The sequence below is a fragment of the Nothobranchius furzeri genome, chromosome 1 (genome assembly GCF_043380555.1).
Source record: "Nothobranchius furzeri strain GRZ-AD chromosome 1, NfurGRZ-RIMD1, whole genome shotgun sequence".
NCBI lineage: Eukaryota > Metazoa > Chordata > Actinopteri > Cyprinodontiformes > Nothobranchiidae > Nothobranchius > Nothobranchius furzeri.
Window position 1 is genome coordinate 20,334,200 of NC_091741.1, and position 20,653 is coordinate 20,354,852.

Here is a 20,653-nt window from a genome sequence, read left to right on the forward strand (position 1 = left end):
ATACTCTTGTAATGTGAAAAAAAAATCACATCTTTACAACTCCATAGTTTTGCATTACATTAGTGAGCTATTAATTTACACTCTTACAGGGTCAAGTCATGAAACAAAAAATATGTAATTTTCTGAAAGACATAAGAAATAAAGAAATTAGTACAGATGCACTTTTATTTGAATTAACCTTATTCAGAGTTTGAACAGACAAATTTGGAACACATTTTAATCTTGAAACATGATTTTACACACTTTAGGATAATAAAGAATAGATCTAACGTAAAAGACTGTGCAGAATTTATGTGCTACTTCAAGTAAAAAGAACAACATGTTAGCACAGTAGTAAAGACATCAAAGTGCAATATCTACATTTTTATGTACATTACATTAGTAACACGCAGCAGGTATAGAATACTCCATGTAAATGTAGACAAGATCGTCACTGGAGGCCTGTAGCTGTGTTGAGTTCTGATACTGTGAAAAAAGTATTGTAAGACAAGTGTAGGTAAAGAACTGAGCTGTAGTCAAAGGATGCTAAAATGACACATACCAAGACCTCGGCTGACTTGGATCTGCACTAGCTCCGAAATAGGTGGTGGAGCGATGGGTGGCACAAGACCGAGCCGTCTGGGGTCATCATCCCTCATTGATCTGGTACGAGGCATCCCAACTCCTCTCGCAAACCTCTCGTTGATTATTTTTGATTGGAGTACTGGAATGTATTCGTAGCCCTTTTCTGATTTTAGTGAATACACACTGTACCTTCTGGCATTCTTATTGTACTTCCGTTTGAATCTAAAAAATAGGACAATTGCATAATGAATTTCTGTCACGACAATGGGACAAACTTAAATAACGTGTAGTAACGTTAATACAGCTTTTTAATTGTAAGTGGTAGGCATTATTTTGGCTCAACTCTGACTGAAAAACAAGGTAAAACCTACATTAGTTGGCCTTCAGCATTCCTGATTGCTGGTCGATTAAGGTGAAAGTTATAATCCAGTGCTGCAAGGAGAACTCTGGCTTCATACACTTTGTAGGAGAAGGCTTGACGCTTGCTGGCATACATCAGAATGTGGTTCTGAAATGACTCAAGCAGGGCTGTTGATCTGTACAAATGAACAGTCAGTATGAGAGAGGACAACTGGTCACATGGCTAATAGCAGGGATGCTCCAAGTCAGTCCTGGAGGGCAGCTAACATGCATATTTAGTTCTGTCCCTGGTTAAATACAGCAGAATCAAATTTATCAGCAGTTCCATTAGCAGGCCTCAGTATAAATTAGACACCTTGAGTGTGTAGGCCAGCAGTTATATCTTCTTTAGTGTCTGTATGCACTGTTATTGTATGCATTATTTTCAGGAAATGTATTTGAGCAATTTTTAAAGTGACACTCAGTTGCTGGGAGGCAAAACAGCTAACGGAGCACCCCTGGCCTACAGCTTCACAAAAAAATACTTAAATAAGTCTCACATGTACCTGAAGTGCAGATATTTATGCACGTCCTTCTGCCAGCGTTTGTTCAAGACAATCTCCACAAGAGCTTTGTGACTCCTGGAATCCTTCTCGATCCACTGCTTCCCCTGCTGGTCATCAAGATGATCATGCTGGCAGTTTCCCATTGCCCATGTGTGAACATTGCAAACATGGTGTAGAATTCCAACCCAATGTGCCTGTGCAAAATTAAACACAATGCAAAACAGTATGAATATGACAGGTTTTTAGGTGGAGTTTGGGATACTATTGGAATTAAAGTTTTCTTACAAGAAACTGCTCTATTGTGGTGGCTGTCTTGCAACACCACCAAAAATGATCGATCGTTAAATCATTACATATGTATACGAAGGCGCATAAACAATAAACAAAAAGAAATGCTTCTGAATTTTAAGATGGTGTGCTACATTTTTGGCACTAGTAAGCATGAGCTGTTTCCCAAATTCTAGCTTACTCCACACAAACTTTGTGTCACAAAGCACACAACTACTACAATGAAGAAATTAAACACACATTTTTAACTTACCTGTCCAAAAGGAAGGTAGCAAGCTCAGCGTGTCTACTGAATCCCTTTTGTAACATGAGGTCTCTCCATCTTGGGAAGGCAACTCCTATATTTACTCTGGTTTTCTCATGATGCCGGTCTTGTTCACTTTTCAAAATCCTTTTTCTTTTACTTGGATGAGACAAACTATCCCGTTTCTCAAGTTTGCTTGTAGAATATGTGTGATCCTCCATCGCTAGAAGTACGGGGTGGCTAGTTTCTTCTTCTTCTTAGTTACTTTGTCAGACTGCATGCTTACAAGGCGCACTTATGCCCCCTGCTGTTTCTTTGAGGTTACATCATTTAAAAACGCAAACATCAAATGCGAAGCTTAATATGTTGTATGTCCCTAAAAGGTCACTGTATTTTAAGATGGCGCATGCCGTATGGAGCACCGGTCTGCTTCTTTTGTCTAAAATATTAAAATATAAAGCTAATAATAATGCTTAGAATAAATGCTTGTTTGAATTATCATTAAAAAAAACAAATTTGAGAATGTGATATAAGAAATTTGATAACTTATAAGATGAAATATCACACATTGGGCCTTTAAATTGACACCAGATCCGGTGACCTTTGGGACATGGTTTGACCCCCTTAGGAAAGTGCTATCATCATGAAACGTTCAGATCGCTTACAACTCAATAGATTCTACCTTCCTGTAACGTTTCAGCCTGATTGGACCTTGTTTTCACACAAATGAACCCAGAATGATGTGAAATTGTGCTTCGTGCAACATAATTCTGGGTGCCATTTACAAACCATAAGTGCTAATGACTCCATTCCTTTTTGTGGTTGTAGGGGCTGTTGATTGGAGAAAACTAAAACAAACCTAACCTCTCTAGGACATTCAGATGCCAAGTTATAAGCCCACAAAGGTGTAACTGGACTGCTTCTTTAAAGTGACACCAGGCCCGGTGACCTTTGGGACATGATTTGACCCCCTATAGGAATGTGCAATCATCTTGAAACGTTCAGATCACTTACAACTCAATAGATTCTACCTTCTTGTAACGTTTCAGCCTGATTGGACCTTGTTTTCACACAAATGAACCCAGAATGATGTGAAATTGTGCTTCGTGCAACATAATTCTGGGTGCCATTTACAAACCATAAGTGCTAATGACTCCATTCCTTTTTGTGGCTGTAGGGGCTGTTGATTGGAGAAAACTAAAACAAACCTAACCTCTCTAGGACATTCAGAAGCCAAGTTATAAGCCCACAAAGGTGTAACTGGACTACTTATTTAAAGTGACACCAGGCCCGGTGAACTTTGGGACATGGTTTGACCCCCTTAGGAAAGTGCTATCATCTTGAAACATTCAGATCACTTACAACTCAATAGATTCTACCTTCCTGTAACGTTTCAGCCTGATTGGACCTTGTTTTCACACAAATGAACCCAGAATGATGTGAAATTGTGCTTCGTGCAACATAATTCTGGGTGCCATTTACAAACCATAAGCACAATTTCACATCATTCTGGGTTCATTTGTGTGAAAACAAGGTCCAATCAGGCTGAAATGTTACAGGAAGGTAGAATCTATTGAGTTGTAATTGATCTGAACGTTTCAAGATGATCGGACATTCCTATAGGGGGTAAAACCATGTCCCAAAGGTCACCGGGCCTGGTGTCACTTTAAAGAAGTAGTCCAGTTACACCTTTGAGGGCTTATAACTTGGCTTCTGAATGTCCTAGAGAGATCAGGTTTGTTTTAATGTACTCCAACCAACAGCCCCTACAACCAAAAAAAGGAATGGAGTCATCAGCACTTATGGTTTGTAAATGGCACCCAGAATTATGCTGCACTAAGCACAATTTCACATCGATCTGGGTCATTTGTGTGAAAACAAGGTCCAATCAGGCTGAAACGTTACAAGAAGGTAGAATCTATTGAGTTGTAATTGATCTGAACGTTTCATGATGATCGCACATTCCTATAGGGGGTCAAACCATGTCCCAAAGGTCACCGGGCCTGGTGTCACTTTAAAGAAGTAGTCCAGTTACACCTTTGAGGGCTTATAACTTGGCTTCTGAATGTCCTAGAGAGATCAGTTTGTTTTAGTGTACTCCAATCAACAGCCCCTACAACCTCAAAAAGGAATGGAGTCATTAGCACTTATGGTTTTTAAATGGCACCCAGAATTATGTTGCTTGTAGCACAATTTCACATCATTCTGGGTTCATTTGTGTGAAAACAAGGTCCAATCAGGCTGAAATGTTACAGGAAGGTAGAATCTATTGAGTTGTAAGTGATCTGAGCGTTTCATGATGATAGCACTTTCCTAAGGGGGTCAAACCATGTCCCAAAGGTCACCGGATCTGGTGTCAATTTAAAGAAGTAGTCCAGTTACACAGTTACCTATAGGAATGTGCGATCATCTTTAAACGTTCAGATCACTTACAACTCAATAGATTCTACCTTCTTGTAGCGTTTCAGCCTGATTGGACCTTGTTTTCACACAAATGAACCCAGAATGATGTGAAATTGTGCTTCGTGCAACATAATTCTGGGTGCCATTTACAAACCTTAAGTGTTAATGACTCCATTCCTTTTTGTGTTTCTAGGGGCTGTTGATCGGAGAACACTAAAACAAACCTAACCTCTCTAGGACATTCAGAAGCCAAGTTATAAGCCCACAAAGGTGTAACTGGACTGCTTCTTTAAAGTGACACCAGGCCCGGTGACCTTTGGGACATGGTTTGACCCCCTATAGGAATGTGCGATCATCTTGAAATGTTCAGATCACTTACAACTCAATAGATTTTAGTTTCCTGTAACGTTTCAGCCTGATTGGACCTTGTTTTCACACAAATGAACCCAGAATGATGTGAAATTGTGCTTCGTGCAACATAATTCTGTGTGCCATTTACAAACCATAAGTGCTAATGACTCCATTCCTTTTTGTGGTTGTAGGGGCTGTTGGTTGGAGTACATTAAAACAAACCTGATCTCTCTAGGACATTCAGAAGCCAAGTTATAAGCCCACAAATGTGTAACGGGACTACTTCTTTAAATTGACACCAGATCCGGTGACCTTTGGGACATGGTTTGACCCCCTTAGGAAAGTGCTATCATCATGAAACGTTCAGATCAATTACAACTCAATAGATTCTACCTTCCTGTAACGTTTGAGCCTGATTGGACCTTGTTTTCACACAAATGAACCCAGAATGATGTGAAATTGTGCTTCGTGCAACATAATTCTGGGTGCCATTTACAAACCATAAGTGCTAATGACTCCATTCCTTTTTGGGTTGTAGGGGCTGTTGATTGGAGTACACTAAAACAAACCTGATCTCTCTGGGACATTCAGAAGCCAAGTTATAAGCCCACAAATGTGTAACTGGACGACTTCTTTAAATTGACACCAGATCCGGTGACCTTTGGGACATGGTTTGACCCCCTTAGGAAAGTGCTATCATCATGAAACGTTCAGATCACTTACAACTCAATAGATTCTACCTTCCTGTAACGTTTCAGCCTCATTGGACCTTGTTTTCACACAAATGAACCCAGAATGATGTGAAATTGTGCTTCGTGCAACAAAATTCTGGATGCCATTTAAAAACCATAAGTGCTAATGAGTCCATTCCTTTTTGAGGTTGTAGGGGCTGTTGATTGGAGTACACTAAAACAAACCTACCCTCTCTAGGACATTCAGAAGCCAAGTTATAAGCACACAAAGGTGTAACTGGACTACTTCTTTAAAGTGACACCAGGCCCGGTGACCTTTGGGACATGGTTTTACCACCTATAGGAATGTGCGATCATCTTGAAACGTTCAGATCACTTACAACTCAATAGATTCTACCTTCTTGTAGCGTTTCAGCCTGATTGGACCTTGTTTTCACACAAATGGACCCAGAATGATGTGAAATTGTGCTTCGTGCAACATAATTCTGGGTGCCATTTAAAACCTATAAGTGCTAATGACTCCATTCCTTTTTGTGGTTGTAGGGGCTGTTGATTGGAGTACACTAAAACAACCCTGATCTCTCTAGGACATTCAGAAGCCAAGTTATGAGCCCACAAATGTGTAACTGGACTACTTCTTTAAATTGACACCAGATCCGGTGACCTTTGGGACATGGTTTGACCCCCTTAGGAAAGTGCTATCATCATGAAACGTTCAGATCACTTACAACTCAATAGATTCTACCTTCCTGTAACGTTTCAGCCTTATTGGACCTTGTTTTCACACAAATGAACCCAGAATGATGTGAAATTGAGCTTCGTGCAACATAATTCTGGGTGCCATTTACAAACCATAAGTGCTAATGACTCCATTCTTTTTTGTGGTTGTAGGGGCTGTTGATTGGAGAACACTAAAACAAACCTAACCTCTCTAGGACATTCAGAAGCCAAGTTATAAGCCCACAAAGGTGTAACTGGACTGCTTCTTTAAAGTGACACCAGGCCCGGTGACCTTTGGGACATGGTTTGACCCCCTATAGGAAAGTGCTATCATCATGAAACGTTCAGATCACTTACAACTCAATAGATTCTACCTTCCTGTAACATTTCAGCCTGATTGGACCTTGTTTTCACACAAATGAACCCAGAATGATGTGAAATTGTGCTACGTGCAACATAATTCTGGATGCCATTTAAAAACCATAAGTGCTAATGACTCCATTCCTTTTTGAGGTTGTAGGGGCTGTTGATTGGAGTACACTAAAACAAACCTAACCTCTCTAGGACATTCAGAAGCCAAGTTATAAGCACACAAAGGTGTAACTGGACTACTTCTTTAAAGTGACACCAGGCCCGGTGACCTTTGGGACATGGTTTTACCACCTATAGGAATGTGCGATCATCTTGAAACGTTCAGATCACTTACAACTCAATAGATTCTACCTTCTTGTAGCGTTTCAGCCTGATTGGACCTTGTTTTCACACAAATGGACCCAGAATGATGTGAAATTGTGCTTCGTGCAACATAATTCTGGGTGCCATTTAAAAACCATAAGTGCTAATGACTCCATTCCTTTTTGTGGTTGTAGGGGCTGTTGATTGGAGTACACTAAAACAACCCTGATCTCTCTAGGACATTCAGAAGCCAAGTTATAAGCCCACAAATGTGTAACTGGACTACTTCTTTAAATTGACACCAGATCCGGTGACCTTTGGGACATGGTTTGACCCCCTTAGGAAAGTGCTATCATCATGAAACGTTCAGATCACTTACAACTCAATAGATTCTACCATCCTGTAACGTTTCAGCCTGATTGGACCTTGTTTTCACACAAATGAACCCAGAATGATGTGAAATTGTGCTTCGTGCAACATAATTCTGGGTGCCATTTACAAACCATAAGTGCTAATGACTCCATTCCTTTTTGTGGTTGTAGGGGCTGTTGATTGGAGAACACTAAAACAAACCTAACCTCTCTAGGACATTCAGAAGCCAAGTTATAAGCCCACAAAGGTGTAACTGGACTGCTTCTTTAAGGTGACACCTGGCCCGGTGACCTTTGGGACATGGTTTGACCCCCTATAGGAATGTGCGATTATCTTGAAACGTTCAGATCACTTACAACTCAATAGATTCTACCTTCCTGTAACATTTCAGCCTGATTGGACCTTGTTTTCACACAAATGAACCCAGAATGATGTGAAATTATGCTTCGTACAACATAATTCTGGGTGCCATTTAAAAACCAGAAGTGCTAATGAATCCATTCCTTTTTAAGGTTGTAGGGGCTGTTGATTGGAGTACACTAAAACAAACCTGATCTCTCTAGGATATTCAGAAGCCAAGTTATAAGCCCTCAAAGGTGTAACTGGACTACTTCTTCAAAGTGACACCAGGCCCGGTGACCTTTGGGACATGGTTTGACCCCCTATAGGAATGTGCGATCATCATGAAACGTTCAGATCACTTACAACTCAATAGATTCTACCTTCTTGTAATGTTTCAGCCTGATTGGACCTTGTTTTCATACAAATGAACCCAGAATGATGTGAAATTGTGCTTCGTGCAACATAATCCTGGGTGCCATTTACAAACCATAAGTGCTAATGACTCCATTCCTTTTTGTGGTTGTAGGGGCTGTTGGTTGGAGTACATTAAAACAAACCTGATCTCTCTAGGACATTCAGAAGCCAAGTTATAAGCCCACAAATGTGTAACGGGACTACTTCTTCAAATTGACACCAGATCCGGTGACCTTTGGGACATGGTTTGACCCCCTTAGGAAAGTGCTATCATCATGAAACGTTCAGATCACTTACAACTCAATAGATTCTACCTTCTTGTAATGTTTCAGCCTGATTGGACCTTGTTTTCATACAAATGAACCCAGAATGATGTGAAATTGTGCTTCGTGCAACATAATTCTGGGTGCCATTTACAAACCATAAGTGCTAATGACTCCATTCCTTTTTGTGGTTGTAGGGGCTGTTGATTGGAGAACACTAAAACAAACCTAACCTCTCTAGGACATTCAGAAGCCAAGTTATAAGCCCACAAAGGTGTAACTGGACTGCTTCTTTAAGGTGACACCTGGCCCGGTGACCTTTGGGACATGGTTTGACCCCCTATAGGAATGTGCGATTATCTTGAAACGTTCAGATCACTTACAACTCAATAGATTCTACCTTCCTGTAACATTTCAGCCTGATTGGACCTTGTTTTCACACAAATGAACCCAGAATGATGTGAAATTATGCTTCGTACAACATAATTCTGGGTGCCATTTAAAAACCAGAAGTGCTAATGAATCCATTCCTTTTTAAGGTTGTAGGGGCTGTTGATTGGAGTACACTAAAACAAACCTGATCTCTCTAGGATATTCAGAAGCCAAGTTATAAGCCCTCAAAGGTGTAACTGGACTACTTCTTTAAAGTGACACCAGGCCCGGTGACCTTTGGGACATGGTTTGACCCCCTATAGGAATGTGCGATCATCATGAAACGTTCAGATCACTTACAACTCAATAGATTCTACCTTCTTGTAATGTTTCAGCCTGATTGGACCTTGTTTTCATACAAATGAACCCAGAATGATGTGAAATTGTGCTTCGTGCAACATAATCCTGGGTGCCATTTACAAACCATAAGTGCTAATGACTCCATTCCTTTTTGTGGTTGTAGGGGCTGTTGGTTGGAGTACATTAAAACAAACCTGATCTCTCTAGGACATTCAGAAGCCAAGTTATAAGCCTACAAATGTGTAACGGGACTACTTCTTCAAATTGACACCAGATCCGGTGACCTTTGGGACATGGTTTGACCCCCTTAGGAAAGTGCTATCATCATGAAACGTTCAGATCACTTACAACTCAATAGATTCTACCTTCCTGTAACGTTTCAGCCTGATTGGACCTTGTTTTCACACAAATGAACCCAGAATGATGTGAAATTGTGCTTCGTGCAACATAATTCTGGGTGCCATTTACAAACCATAAGTGCTAATGACTCCATTCCTTTTTGTGGTTGTACGGGCTGTTGATTGGAGAACACTAAAACAAACCTAACCTCTCTAGGACATTCAGAAGCCAAGTTATAAGCCCACAAAGGTGTAACTGGACTGCTTCTTTAAAGTGACACCAGGCCCGGTGACCTTTGGGACATGGTTTGACCCCCTATAGGAATGTGCGATCATCTTGAAACGTTCAGATCACTTACAACTCAATAGATTATACCTTCCTGTAACATTTCAGCCTGATTGGACCTTGTTTTCACACAAATGAACCCAGAATGATGTGAAAATGTGCTTCGTGCAACATAATTCTGGGTGCCATTTAAAAACCATAAGTGCTAATGACTCCATTCCTTTTTGTGGTTGTAGGGGCTGTTGATTGGAGTATACTAAAACAAACCTGATCTCTCTAGGACATTCAGAAGCCAAGTTATAAGCACACAAAGGTGTAACTGGACTACTTCTTTAAAGTGACACCAGGCCCGGTGACCTTTGGGACATGGTTTTACCACCTATAGGAATGTGCGATCATCTTGAAACGTTCAGATCACTTACAACTCAATAGATTCTACCTTCTTGTAGCGTTTCAGCCTGATTGGACCTTGTTTTCACACAAATGGACCCAGAATGATGTGAAATTGTGCTTCGTGCAACATAATTCTGGGTGCCATTTAAAAACCATAAGTGCTAATGACTCCATTCCTTTTTGTGGTTGTAGGGGCTGTTGATTGGAGTACACTAAAACAACCCTGATCTCTCTAGGACATTCAGAAGCCAAGTTATAAGCCCACAAATGTGTAACTGGACTACTTCTTTAAATTGACACCAGATCCGGTGACCTTTGGGACATGGTTTGACCCCCTTAGGAAAGTGCTATCATCATGAAACGTTCAGATCACTTACAACTCAATAGATTCTACCATCCTGTAACGTTTCAGCCTGATTCGACCTTGTTTTCACACAAATGAACCCAGAATGATGTGAAATTGTGCTTCGTGCAACATAATTCTGGGTGCCATTTACAAACCATAAGTGCTAATGACTCCATTCCTTTTTGTGGTTGTAGGGGCTGTTGATTGGAGAACACTAAAACAAACCTAACCTCTCTAGGACATTCAGAAGCCAAGTTATAAGCCCACAAAGGTGTAACTGGACTGCTTCTTTAAAGTGACACCTGGCCCGGTGACCTTTGGGACATGGTTTGACCCCCTATAGGAATGTGCGATTATCTTGAAACGTTCAGATCACTTACAACTCAATAGATTCTACCTTCCTGTAACATTTCAGCCTGATTGGACCTTGTTTTCACACAAATGAACGCAGAATGATGTGAAATTATGTTTCGTACAACATAATTCTGGGTGCCATTTAAAAACCAGAAGTGCTAATGAATCCATTCCTTTTTAAGGTTGTAGGGGCTGTTGATTGGAGTACACTAAAACAAACCTGATCTCTCTAGGATATTCAGAAGCCAAGTTATAAGCCCTCAAAGGTGTAACTGGACTACTTCTTTAAAGTGACACCAGGCCCGGTGACCTTTGGGACATGGTTTGACCCCCTATAGGAATGTGCGATCATCATGAAACGTTCAGATCACTTACAACTCAATAGATTCTACCTTCTTGTAATGTTTCAGCCTGATTGGACCTTGTTTTCATACAAATGAACCCAGAATGATGTGAAATTGTGCTTCGTGCAACATAATCCTGGGTGCCATTTACAAACCATAAGTGCTAATGAATCCATTCCTTTTTGAGGTTGTAGGGGCTGTTGATTGGAGTACACTAAAACAAACCTGATCTCTCTAGGATATTCAGAAGCCAAGTTATAAGCCCTCAAAGGTGTAACTGGACTACTTCTTTAAAGTGACACCAGGCCCGGTGACCTTTGGGACATGGTTTGACCCCCTATAGGAATGTGCGATCATCATGAAACGTTCAGATCACTTACAACTCAATAGATTCTACCTTCTTGTAATATTTCAGCCTGATTGGACCTTGTTTTCATACAAATGAACCCAGAATGATGTGAAATTGTGCTTCGTGCAACATAATTCTGGGTGCCATTTACAAACCATAAGTGCTAATGACTCCATTCCTTTTTGTGGTTGTAGGGGCTGTTGATTGGAGTACACTAAAACAAACCTATCCTCTCTAGGACATTCAGAAGCCAAGTTATAAGCCCACAAAGGTGTAACTGGACTGCTTCTTTAAAGTGACACCAGGCCCGGTGACCTTTGGGACATGGTTTGACCCCCTATAGGAAAGTGCTATCATCATGAAACGTTCAGATCACTTACAACTCAATAGATTCTACCTTCCTGTAAAATTTCAGCCTGATTGGACCTTGTTTTCACACAAATGAACCCAGAATGATGTGAAATTGTGCTTCGTGCAACATAATTCTGGATGCCATTTAAAAACCATAAGTGCTAATGACTCCATTCCTTTTTGAGGTTGTAGGGGCTGTTGATTGGAGTACACTAAAACAAACCTAACCTCTCTAGGACATTCAGAAGCCAAGTTATAAGCACACAAAGGTGTAACTGGACTACTTCTTTAAAGTGACACCAGGCCCGGTGACCTTTGGGACATGGTTTTACCACCTATAGGAATGTGCGATCATCTTGAAACGTTCAGATCACTTACAACTCAATAGATTCTACCTTCTTGTAGCGTTTCAGCCTGATTGGACCTTGTTTTCACACAAATGGACCCAGAATGATGTGAAATTGTGCTTCGTGCAACATAATTCTGGGTGCCATTTAAAAACCATAAGTGCTAATGACTCCATTCCTTTTTGTGGTTGTAGGGGCTGTTGATTGGAGTACACTAAAACAACACTGATCTCTCTAGGACATTCAGAAGCCAAGTTATAAGCCCACAAATGTGTAACTGGACTACTTCTTTAAATTGACACCAGATACGGTGACCTTTGGGACATGGTTTGACCCCCTTAGGAAAGTGCTATCATCATGAAACGTTCAGATCACTTACAACTCAATAGATTCTACCTTCCTGTAACGTTTCAGCCTGATTGGACCTTGTTTTCACACAAATGAACCCAGAATGATGTGAAATTGTGCTTCGTGCAACATAATTCTGGGTGCCATTTACAAACCATAGGTGCTAATGACTCCATTCCTTTTTGTGGTTGTAGGGGATGTTGATTGGAGAACACTAAAACAAACCTAACCTCTCTAGGACATTCAGAAGCCAAGTTATAAGCCCACAAAGGTGTAACTGGACTGCTTCTTTAAAGTGACACCAGGCCCGGTGACCTTTGGGACATGGTTTGACCCCCTATAGGAATGTGCTATCATCTTGAAACGTTCAGATCACTTACAACTCAATAGATTCTACCTTCCTGTAACATTTCAGCCTGATTGGACCTTGTTTTCACACAAATGAACCCAGAATGATGTGAAATTTGCTTCGTACAACATAATTCTGGGTGCCATTTAAAAACCATAAGTGCTAATGAATCCATTCCTTTTTGAGGTTGTAGGGGCTGTTGATTGGAGTACACTAAAACAAACCTGATCTCTCTAGGATATTCAGAAGCCAAGTTATAAGCCCTCAAAGGTGTAACTGGACTACTTCTTTAAATTGACACCAGGCCCGGTGACCTTTGGGACATGGTTTGACCCCCTATAGGAATGTGCGATCATCAGGAAACGTTCAGATCACTTACAACTCAATAGATTCTACCTTCTTGTAATGTTTCAGCCTGATTGGACCTTGTTTTCATACAAATGAACCCAGAATGATGTGAAATTGTGCTTCGTGCAACATAATTCTGGGTGCCATTTACAAACCATAAGTGCTAATGACTCCATTCCTTTTTGTGGTTGTAGGGGCTGTTGGTTTGAGTACATTAAAACAAACCTGATCTCTCTAGGACATTCAGAAGCCAAGTTATAAGCCCACAAATGTGTAACGGGACTACTTCTTCAAATTGACACCAGATCCGGTGACCTTTGGGACATGGTTTGACCCCCTTAGGAAAGTGCTATCATCATGAAACGTTCAGATCACTTACAACTCAATAGATTCTACCTTCCTGTAACGTTTCAGCCTGATTGGACCTTGTTTTCACACAAATGGACCCAGAATGATGTGAAATTGTGCTTCGTGCAACATAATTCTGGGTGCCATTTAAGAACCATAAGTGCTAATGACTCCATTCCTTTTTGTGGTTGTAGGGGCTGTTGATTGGAGTACACTAAAACAAACCTGATCTCTCTAGGACATTCAGAAGCCAAGTTATAAGCCCACAAATGTGTAACTGGACTACTTCTTTAAATTGACACCAGATACGGTGACCTTTGGGACATGGTTTGACCCCCTATAGGAATGTGCGATCATCTTGAAACGTTCAGATCACGTACAACTCAATAGATTCTACCTTCCTGTAACATTTCAGCCTGATTGGACCTTGTTTTCACACAAATGAACCCAGAATGATGTGAAATTGTGCTTCGTACAACATAATTCTGGGTGTCATTTAAAAACCATAAGTGCTAATGAATCCATTCCTTTTTGAGGTTGTAGGGGCTGTTGATTGGAGTACACTAAAACAAACCTGATCTCTCTAGGACATTCAGAAGCCAAGTTATAAGCCCACAAATGTGTAACTGGACTACTTCTTTAAATTGACACCAGATCCGGTGACCTTTGGGACATGGTTTGACCCCCTTAGGAAAGTGCTATCATCATGAAATGTTCAGATCACTTACAACTCAATAGATTCTACCTTCCTTTAACATTTCAGCCTGATTGGACCTTGTTTTCACACAAATGAACCCAGAATGATGTGAAATTGTGCTTCGTGCAACATAATTCTGGGTGCCATTTAAAAACCATAAGTGCTAATGACTCCATTCCTTTTTGAGGTTGTAGGGAATGTTGACTGGAGTACAATAAAACAAACCTAATCTCTCTAGGACATTCAGAAGCCAAGTTATAAGCCCTCAAAGGTGTAAATGGACTACTTCTTTAAAGTGACACCCGGCCCGGTGACCTTTGGGACATGGTTTGACCCCCTATAGGAATGTGTGATCATCATGAAACGTTCAGATCACTTACAACTCAATAGATTCTACCTTCTTCTAACGTTTCAGCCTGATTGGACCTTGTTTTCACACAAATGAACCCAGAATGATGTGAAATTTTGCTTAGTGCAGCATAATTCTGGGTGCCATTTACAAACCATAAGTGCTAATGACTCCATTCCTTTTTGTGGTTGTAGGGGCTGTTGGTTGGAGTACATTAAAACAAACCTGATCTCTCTAGGACATTCAGAAGCCAAGTTATAAGCCCACAAATGTGTAACTGGACTACTTTAAATTGACACCAGATCCGGTGACCTTTGGGACATGGTTTGACCCCCTTAGGAAAGAGCTATCATCATGAAACGTTCAGATCACTTACAACTCAATAGATTCTACCTTCCTGTGATGTTTCAGCCTGATTGGACGTTGTTTTCACACAAATGAACCCAGAATGATGTGAAATTGTGCTTTGTGCAACATAATTCTGGGTGCCATTTACAAACCATAAGTGCTAATGACTCCATTCCTTTTTGTGGTTGTATGGGCTGTTGATTGGAGTACACTAAAACAAACCTAACCTCTCTAGGACATTCAGAATCCAAGTTATAAGCCCACAAATGTGTAACTGGACTGCTTCTTTAAAGTGACACCAGGGCCGGTGAACTTTGGGACATGGTTTGACCCCCTATAGGAATGTGCGATCATCTTGAAACGTTCAGATCACTTACAACTCAATAGATTCTACCTTCCTGTAACATTTCAGCCTGATTGGACCTTGTTTTCACACAAATGGACCCAGAATGATGTGAAATTGTGCTTCGTGCAACATAATTCTGGGTGCCATTTACAAACCATAAGTGCTAATGACTCCATTCCTTTTTGTGGTTGTAGGGGCTGTTGATTGGAGTATACTAAAACAAACCTGATCTCTCTAGGACATTCAGAAGCCAAGTTATAAGCCCACAAATGTGTAACTGGACTACTTCTTTAAATTGACACCAGATCTGGTGACCTTTGGGACATGGTTTGACCCCCTTAGGAAAGTGCTATCATCATGAAACGTTCAGATCACTTTCAACTCAATAGATTCTACCTTCCTGTAACGTTTCAGCCTGATTGGACCTTGTTTTCACACAAATGAACCCAGAATGATGTGAAATTGTGCTTCGTGCAACATAATTCTGGGTGCCATTTACAAACCATAAGTGCTAATGACTCCATTCCTTTTTGTGGTTGTAGGGGCTGTTGATTGGAGAACAGTAAAACAAACCTAACCTCTCTAGGACATTCAGAAGCCAAGTTATAAGCCCACAAAGGTGTAACTGGACTGCTTCTTTAAGGTGACACCAGGCCCGGTGACCTTTGGGACATGGTTTGACCCCCTATAGGAATGCGCGATCATCTTGAAATGTTCAGATCACTTACAACTCAATAGATTCTACCTTCCTCTAACGTTTCAGCCTGATTGGACCTTGTTTTCACACAAATGAACCCAGAATGATGTGAAATTGTGCTTCGTGCAACATAATTCTGGGTGCCATTTAAAAACCATAAGTGCTAATGACTCCATTCCTTTTTGTGGTTGTAGGGGCTGTTGATTGGAGTATACTAAAACAAACCTGATCTCTCTAGGACATTCAGAAGCCAAGTTATAAGCCCACAAAGGTGTAACTGGACTACTTCTTTAAATTGACACCAGATCCGGTGACCTTTGGGACATTGTTTGACCCCCTTAGGAAAGTGCTATCATCATGAAACGTTCAGATCACTTACAACTCAATAGATTCTACCTTCCTGTAACGTTTCAGCCTGACTGGACCTTGTTTTCACACAAATGAACCCAGAATGATGTGAAATTGTGCTTCGTGCAACAAAATTCTGGGTGCCATTTACAAACCATAAGTGCTAATGACTCCATTCCTTTTTGTGGTTGTAGGGGCTGTTGGTTGGAGTACATTAAAACAAACCTGATCTCTCTAGGACATTCAGAAGCCAAGTTATAGGCCCACAAAGGTGTAACTGGACTACTTCTTTAAATTGACACCAGATCCGGTGACCTTTGGGACATTGTTTGACCCCCTTAGGAAAGTGCTATCATCATGAAATGTTCAGATCACTTACAACTCAATATATTCTACCTTCCTGTAACGTTTCAGCCTGATTGGACCTTGTTTTCACACAAATGAACCCAGAATGATGTGAAATTGTGCTTTGTGCAGCATAATTCTGGGTGCCATTTACAAACCATAAGTGCTAATGACTCCATTCCTTTTTGTGGTTGTAGGGGCTGTTGATTGGAGTATACTAAAACAATTCTAACCTCTCTAGGACATTCAGAAGCCAAGTTATAAGCCCACAAATGTGTAACTGGACTACTTCTTTAAATGGACACCAGATCCGGTGACCTTTGGGACATGGTTTGACCCCCTTAGGAAAGTGCTATCATCATGAAATGTTCAGATCACTTACAACTCAATAGATTCTACCTTCCTTTAACATTTCAGCCTGATTGGACCTTGTTTTCACACAAATGAACCCAGAATGATGTGAAATTGTGCTTCGTGCAACATAATTCTGGGTGCCATTTAAAAACCATAAGTGCTAATGACTCCATTCCTTTTAGAGGTTGTAGGGAATGTTGACTGGAGTACAATAAAACAAACCTAATCTCTCTAGGACATTCAGAAGCCAAGTTATAAGCCCTCAAAGGTGTAAATGGACTACTTCTTTAAAGTGACACCCGGCCCGGTGACCTTTGGGACATGGTTTGACCCCCTATAGGAATGTGTGATCATCATGAAACGTTCAGATCACTTACAACTCAATAGATTCTACCTTCTTCTAACGTTTCAGCCTGATTGGACCTTGTTTTCACACAAATGAACCCAGAATGATGTGAAATTTTGCTTAGTGCAGCATAATTCTGGGTGCCATTTACAAACCATAAGTGCTAATGACTCCATTCCTTTTTGTGGTTGTAGGGGCTGTTGGTTGGAGTACATTAAAACAAACCTGATCTCTCTAGGACATTCAGAAGCCAAGTTATAAGCCCACAAATGTGTAACTGGACTACTTCTTTAAATTGACACCAGATCCGGTGACCTTTGGGACATGGTTTGACCCCCTTAGGAAAGAGCTATCATCATGAAACGTTCAGATCACTTACAACTCAATAGATTCTACCTTCCTGTGATGTTTCAGCCTGATTGGACGTTGTTTTCACACAAATGAACCCAGAATGATGTGAAATTGTGCTTTGTGCAACATAATTCTGGGTGCCATTTACAAACCATAAGTGCTAATGACTCCATTCCTTTTTGTGGTTGTATGGGCTGTTGATTGGAGTACACTAAAACAAACCTAACCTCTCTAGGACATTCAGAATCCAAGTTATAAGCCCACAAATGTGTAACTGGACTGCTTCTTTAAAGTGACACCAGGGCCGGTGAACTTTGGGACATGGTTTGACCCCCTATAGGAATGTGCGATCATCTTGAAACGTTCAGATCACTTACAACTCAATAGATTCTACCTTCCTGTAACATTTCAGCCTGATTGGACCTTGTTTTCACACAAATGGACCCAGAATGATGTGAAATTGTGCTTCGTGCAACATAATTCTGGGTGCCATTTACAAACCATAAGTGCTAATGACTCCATTCCTTTTTGTGGTTGTAGGGGCTGTTGATTGGAGTATACTAAAACAAACCTGATCTCTCTAGGACATTCAGAAGCCAAGTTATAAGCCCACAAATGTGTAACTGGACTACTTCTTTAAATTGACACCAGATCTGGTGACCTTTGGGACATGGTTTGACCCCCTTAGGAAAGTGCTATCATCATGAAACGTTCAGATCACTTTCAACTCAATAGATTCTACCTTCCTGTAACGTTTCAGCCTGATTGGACCTTGTTTTCACACAAATGAACCCAGAATGATGTGAAATTGTGCTTCGTGCAACATAATTCTGGGTGCCATTTACAAACCATAAGTGCTAATGACTCCATTCCTTTTTGTGGTTGTAGGGGCTGTTGATTGGAGAACAGTAAAACAAACCTAACCTCTCTAGGACATTCAGAAGCCAAGTTATAAGCCCACAAAGGTGTAACTGGACTGCTTCTTTAAGGTGACACCAGGCCCGGTGACCTTTGGGACATGGTTTGACCCCCTATAGGAATGCGCGATCATCTTGAAATGTTCAGATCACTTACAACTCAATAGATTCTACCTTCCTCTAACGTTTCAGCCTGATTGGACCTTGTTTTCACACAAATGAACCCAGAATGATGTGAAATTGTGCTTCGTGCAACATAATTCTGGGTGCCATTTAAAAACCATAAGTGCTAATGACTCCATTCCTTTTTGTGGTTGTAGGGGCTGTTGATTGGAGTATACTAAAACAAACCTGATCTCTCTAGGACATTCAGAAGCCAAGTTATAAGCCCACAAAGGTGTAACTGGACTACTTCTTTAAATTGACACCAGATCCGGTGACCTTTGGGACATAGTTTGACCCCCTTAGGAAAGTGCTATCATCATGAAACGTTCAGATCACTTACAACTCAATAGATTCTACCTTCCTGTAACGTTTCAGCCTGACTGGACCTTGTTTTCACACAAATGAACCCAGAATGATGTGAAATTGTGCTTCGTGCAACAAAATTCTGGGTGCCATTTACAAACCATAAGTGCTAATGACTCCATTCCTTTTTGTGGTTGTAGGGGCTGTTGGTTGGAGTACATTAAAACAAACCTGATCTCTCTAGGACATTCAGAAGCCAAGTTATAGGCCCACAAAGGTGTAACTGGACTACTTCTTTAAATTGACACCAGATCCGGTGACCTTTGGGACATTGTTTGACCCCCTTAGGAAAGTGCTATCATCATGAAATGTTCAGATCACTTACAACTCAATATATTCTACCTTCCTGTAACGTTTCAGCCTGATTGGACCTTGTTTTCACACAAATAAACCCAGAATGATGTGAAATTGTGCTTTGTGCAGCATAATTCTGGGTGCCATTTACAAACCATAAGTGCTAATGACTCCATTCCTTTTTGTGGTTGTAGGGGCTGTTGATTGGAGTATACTAAAACAATTCTAACCTCTCTAGGACATTCAGAAGCCAAGTTATAAGCCCACAAATGTGTAACTGGACTACTTCTTTAAATGGACACCAGATCCGGTGACCTTTGGGACATGGTTTGACCCCCTTAGGAAAGTCTATCATCATGAAACGGTCAGATCACTTAAAACTCAATAGATTCTACCTTCCTGTAACATTTCAGCCTGATTGGACCTTGTTTTCACACAAATGAACCCAGAATGATGTGAAATTGTGCTTCGTGCAACATAATTCTGGGTGCCATTTAAAAACCATAAGTGCTAATGACTCCATTCCTTTTTGATGTTGTAGGGGCTGTTGATTGGAGTACACTAAAACAAACCTGATCTCTCTAGGACATTCAGAAGCCAAGTTATAAGCCCTCAAAGGTGTAAATGGACTACTTCTTTAAAGTGACACCAGGCCCGGTGACCTTTGGGACATGGTTTGACCCCCTATAGGAATGTGCGATCATCATGAAACGTTCAGATCACTTACAACTCAATAGATTCTACCTTCTTGTAACGTTTCATCCTGATTGGACCTTGTTTTCACACAAATGAACCCAGAATGATGTGAAATTGTGCTTAGTGCAGCATAATTCTGGGTGCCATTTACAAACCATAAGTGCTAATGACTCCATTCCTTTTTGTGGTTGTAGGGGCTGTTGGTTGGAGTACATTAAAACAAACCTGATCTCTCTAGGACATTCAGAAGCCAAGTTATAAGCCCACAAATGTGTAACTGGACTACTTCTTTAAAGGAGACATAACATGAAAAACCCACTTTTTTATCCATTAACACGGTGTGTTTCACATTTTAAGTGTCTAAGTGAGCAAAAAGGCTTATATTATTCACTGGAGTTGCTATTTAGATATTTAATAATTAAGTTTTGGGCATATTTGTCCACCCGTTCAGTTTTTACATTATCTATTACATCAGTAATTAATTTAGTGAGGATAACTACCAAATATGGTAATGGCCCTCGGCTAAACACAGAGCCAATCCGCCATTTTTTCTTCTCGCTAAGATTTTTTG